Source organism: Kogia breviceps, chromosome 4 (genome assembly GCF_026419965.1).
Source record: "Kogia breviceps isolate mKogBre1 chromosome 4, mKogBre1 haplotype 1, whole genome shotgun sequence".
In the NCBI taxonomy this organism is placed as follows: Eukaryota; Metazoa; Chordata; class Mammalia; order Artiodactyla; family Physeteridae; genus Kogia; species Kogia breviceps.
This window is the reverse complement of record NC_081313.1, coordinates 112,056,451-112,061,869: the sequence shown is the minus strand read 5'-3', so window position 1 is coordinate 112,061,869 and position 5,419 is coordinate 112,056,451. Positions and strand designations below refer to the sequence as shown.

Below are 5,419 nucleotides of genomic sequence, written 5' to 3'. Positions count from 1 at the left end.
TTGATATGGATATCAAATTGTTCCAGCCAACTCTATTGAGAATCTGTCTTTTTGCCACTGCTACATGTGCCATCTCTGTCACAAATCAAGCACCTGGATATGCAGGTCTGTTTGCATAACTTCCTCTCTATTCCATTGAATTGTCTATCCCCCAATCAATGCCATACTCTCTTAATTACTATAAATGTATAGTAATCTGGTACAGCAATTCATCTAGCCTTGTTCTTCCTCTAGAATGACTTAGCTATTCTTGGCCTTTTGCATGTCCATATAAATTTAAAAATCATCTTGTCACGTCCCACAAAAAAATACTGATGAGTTTTTGAGTTTTTATTAGAAATAAAATTGAATCTGTAGATCACTTTGGGAAGAACTGACAATATTTGTAATTTTGAGTCTTCCAATCCATGAACACCATATCTCCACTTATTGAGATCTTTAATTTCTGTCCATAATGCTTTCATTTTTTCTGCATTGGAGATTTACTCAACTTTTATTAGGTTTATTCCTAGTGATTTGGCATTTTTAATTGATATTACAAATGCTATCCTTTTAAAATTTTCTCTTTGTTGCTGCTATTAAGTATATTGATTTTTTTAAAGTCCAGGACACTTGCTGAACTCTTAATAATTCTAATTATTGGTAGATTATTTTTTATTTCCTTTGTAAACTATCCTATCATCTATAAATAATGGTAGTTGTGTTTCTTCCTTTTCCAGTCTTTATTCCTTTTCTTTCTTCACTGTGCTGGCCATAAGATCCAGTATAATGTTTAAAAATAGTGGTAGTAATGGATATCTTTGTTTTGTTCCAATTCTCAAAGGGAAAACTTTCAATGTTTCACCACTAAGTATGATGCTTGCATTAGTTATTTTTCAAAAGAAGCTTTTAGAAAATTAAGGAATTTTCTTTCCAGTTCCAGTTTGGCAAAATTTTTTTGAATTATTCATCCATTTGATTCAGTGGATGTTGAGTTTTATCAAATGCTTTTTCTGCATCTATTGAGATAACCATAAGATTTTTCTCCTTTAATCTGTTAATGTGATAAATTAATGTTTTTGAATATTAAACAAAACCTGCATTCATAGAATTAATTATAAATTGATCATAAGATCCTATTTTTTTTTCCTTTGGCTTTTGCAAAACACCTCAAATTTTACTCACGGTACAAAAGTATTTAATAAGCACCACGTTGGTACAGAAAAACACACAGCCTATAGCTCATCCTTTAAAACCAGAACAGCCAAGTGAAAAGTCAGTAGAGATTCTTATTTTTACTTGAAATAAAAAATAAAAAACAAATATGGGGAGGGGGAAGGGTAAGCTGTGACGAAGTGAGAGACTGACATGGACATATATACACTACCAAATGTAAAACCAATAGCTAGTGGGAAGCAGCCATATAGCACAGGGAGATCAGCTCTGTGCTTTGTGACCAACTAGAGGGGTGGGATAGGGAGGGTGGGAGGGAGGGAGACGCAAGAGGGAAGAGATGTGGGAACATATGTATATGTATAACTGATTCACTTTGTTGTAAAGCAGAAACTAACATACCATTGTAGAACAGTTATACTCCAATAAAGATGGTAAAAAAAAAAACCCCAAAACAAAAACATACAAAGTGAGAGGTGAAGATGCAGACAGATAAAAAAAAGGGTATAGCCACTCTAGGGGCCCCTGAACTATACGCTAAAGAAAAGCTGCAGGTGTAACCTCAGAGTTAATATTGATAGACTTTGAAAAAGTGTGGGAAATAAGAGAAGTCCTTAGATATTGACAGTCCAGTGTTATAAAAATGAGAATATCTGAACATTTCACCTTTACATACCAAGGAACACGGGTCATACTGCTGGAAAACCTAAGTATCAAATCAATTAGCCATCTCTGGTCTAATCATACTTTCAGGGAGGACAGTTGGCTATGCCAAGAACTCAGATGTGTCAGAACAGAGGCTGTGGGACAGGAAGATTCATTTAGAAAATGCAGGAGGACAGGAGCCAAAAAAATCTAATACAGAGTTAACAGAGAGTACTATAATAGCTTATATGATACAACTACAAAAATATGATAGCATCACTCTGTTACATGCAATAATTATCTATGAAACACAATACAAATAAACTAAGTTATATTTCTGGATAAGAGATTTTATTTTTTCAACAATTAAAGTGACTTTAGTCTGCATTCTAAAGTTCATTAACTATAGATTCTAGAGCTAATAGCTAAGAAACAGAAAATAGCCAGAAAGAAAAATCAACAAAGATATTCCAATGCATAATTAATAAATTAGAATATTACAGAGCAAATTAAACTTAGTCTTGCCTCCAATTTCAAAAGCCTATATGACTTTTCACAAACTTCATTTATTATTTACTATTTATCATGCACTACAAGCAGAATAATCTTAGATATGTTTCCTGATTCTACCATGTCACCCTCCTTAAACTTGTTTATCTGGGCATTTTCTTCATGATTTTTTTTTTGATTTTTTTTTTTTTTTGCGGTATGCGGGCCTCTCACTGTTGTGGCCTCTCCCATTGCGGAGCACAGGCTGCGGATGCACAGGCTCAGAGGCCATGGTTCACAGGCCCAGCCGCTCCGCGGCATGTGGGATCCTCCCGGACCAGGGCACGAACCTGTGTCTCCTGCATCGGCAGGCGGATTCTCAACCACTGCGCCACCAGGGAAGCCCCTTCATGATTATTTTAAATATCTAGTACCACTCCTGAAAAATAGTAATTGCCTACTCAGTAACAGAAAAATAAAAGTACGGTGTAATATTAAAAAAAAAAAAATTAAGGTACACCTTAGAAAGTGAACCACTATAGTTTTTCCTTCTAGAGATGTGACATCCATGTTTTCTGGTCAGTAATGTTCTATCAAACACTGTACTAAACCAGTGTACTAAATCCAAGCAGACAGATGGCCAGTAAAGCTGTTTGCTATCTCCTACTGAGCTAGACCAGTGGAACACTGTCTTGGTAGGATTATTTTGACAGCAAGAAGGAAGTTCAGAGCCCCAACCCCAACAGAAAACCTAAGGAGCTGATTTACAAAGAAAGGGTTTTAAGCAAACCTGCACAAATACTAACATGCTCTAAGAAAAGGAAACCTTTTAGACCACTTCCAGCATACATTCATTGGTGCCCAGTAAAATAGGAACACCAACATAGAAAGCATTTTTGCTTTCATAGCACTAATAGCCAAAAAGCACACAGCATATAATACTTTGATCTTGAAGTGGGTAATCATGGAAGTTCTAAGATTATATCCACTAGGTTAGCCTGAGTATTCATCTATAAAAATATTTTTCCAAAAACACGTAAATGGGCTTCCCTCGTGGCGCAGTGGTTAAGAATCCGCCTGCCAATACAGGAGACACGGGTTCAAGTCCTGGTCCGGGAAGACCCCGCATGCCACGGAACAACTAAGCCTGTGCACCACACCTAGTGAGCTTGTGCTCTAGAACCTGCGAGCCACAACTACTGAGGCCATGAGCCACAACTACTGAGCCTGTGTGCTTCAACTACTGAAGCCTGTGTGCCTAGAGCCTGTGCTCCATAACAAGAGAAGCCACCGCAGTGAGAAGCATGCGCACAGCAACGAAGAGTAGCCCCTGCTTGCTGCAACTAGAGAAAGCCCATGCATGTCAATGAAGACCCAATGCAGCCAAAAATAAATAAAATTATTTTTTTTAAAAACATGTAAACAAGAGTTATAGAAACAATGGAACTACATCAGGAGAAGCAGAAAGTGATACAAGGACTGTACATGTAAGACTAGGAATTGATTTTCACATGTACCTTTTAGGTAAAGGAAATCTCTCTAAGTTGATTCCCACAGCCAAGATGAACTGTGATAGTAGGATTTTCAAAAATCTTGAGATGGTCAGCTAGCTTGAGTTAAACCCTAAATAAATATTCCCAGTCAAAACCCCATTGAGACTGCAGGACTGAAACTCTGACCCATATAAAAAGCTGTGAGTGCACAAAAAGTCTCGTTGGACATGCAAGGCCTGCTGGGCCAAGACAGTTGATGATGGTGGGTTCTTCCAACATGGACACACCAACATGTATGCTGGGGAAGAGACCCCCACGTGGAATGCTGGACTTGGGCTTCATGCAGGAGCCATACTCAGAAGCTCCTGAGAGAGGTGTCTACTCGGGGAGGAGTACTAGGGTTACTGAAGACAAGAACGTGTCCCAGGAAAGTCAGCTAATTTTCTTCTGACCCATCAATACTTAACATTAATGAAGAGTTGCAGAACAGAGTCACTCTTTACAAGATGTATTCTTCTGACATCATTAGCCAAAGCCTCTCCCAGTCTATTGGGCTTGTGATGTCTAGAAAGATCCTATTACCTGGAGGTGGGACCTAGGGCCACAGATTGTTCTGAGAAGCTGGCATAGAAGATGATTTGCACAATGAAGTCACCGCTAAATCGCTGCTTAAGTCCAGTCCCTGGCCTTCATTTTCTGCTCAATAGTCCAGAAACATTTCTTTAAAAGCCAGAAGATCCGTAAACGTGAGCAGGATGTCGAAAATATCACCGGCCACTTCATCTATGGTGCTGTAAAGTTGTAATGAAAGCCGCCATTCTCTTGTGTCTTCAGACTCCTGGTAGTACCTGTCCATTAAATTCCTCTGTAATAACTGGAACTCATCCTCCATGATAATGTCCTCTAAATATCAAACCACAGCATAAAATCCTGCATCAGAGGTGGAGGAGATGGACAGCACGAAGCTCTCTTCCTCTAGGGCATGCATCACCGTGGCCGCATCCATCGCGCATGAGGGAGCGGGCCCGCTGGCCTGCTACCCTGCCCATGGCCCAGGCACAGCCTCCGCTCTGCTCTGCAGAGCCCCAACCGGCATCCGCAAGGACTCGCTGCAGCTGCCGAGGCTGTGGCTGGCTTACGGCCCAGCCCAGTAGGGCCTGCGCACGACACCCTGGCCTCAGGCTCCCTGGCTGCGGCCAGCTGGGCCTCTAAGCCCTACCAGGCCTCACTAAGCTTGATGCTCCTAAATTTTTAAAATAATAATTTTCATATGATCCTAAATTTTGTTTAATAATACTTTGGTTAGCATTTTTTATATCTGTGTTCATAAGTGAGATTGGCCTTTAATTTTCCTATATAGATCCTGTCAGATTTGGGGGTTAGGGTCATATTAATTCCATGAAATGAGTTGAGAAGGATAGCTTTGGTTTTCTGGGAGTATAAACTTCTAAACTTCTAGAATAGTTTGTGTATGAATGAAATTTTTTTTTCTGTGAATGTTCACTATAATTCACAGGTAAAGCTATCTGGATTTGAAGTTTTCTTTGTGGAAAGATTTTAAATGACTGATTCAATAAAATATCTAGGAATAAACCTACATAAGGAGGTAAAAGGTCTGTACTTGGAAAACTATAAGATAC

The 5,419-nt window shown here is 39.1% G+C and overlaps 1 pseudogene; it reads right to left on the bottom strand.

Moving 5' to 3' along the window:
• Nucleotides 1–4,374: 4,374 nt before the first annotated feature.
• Nucleotides 4,375–4,785, bottom strand: LOC131754412 (ADP-ribosylation factor-like protein 2-binding protein pseudogene; annotated as a pseudogene).
• Between the last annotated feature and the right edge of the window lie 634 nt (nucleotides 4,786–5,419).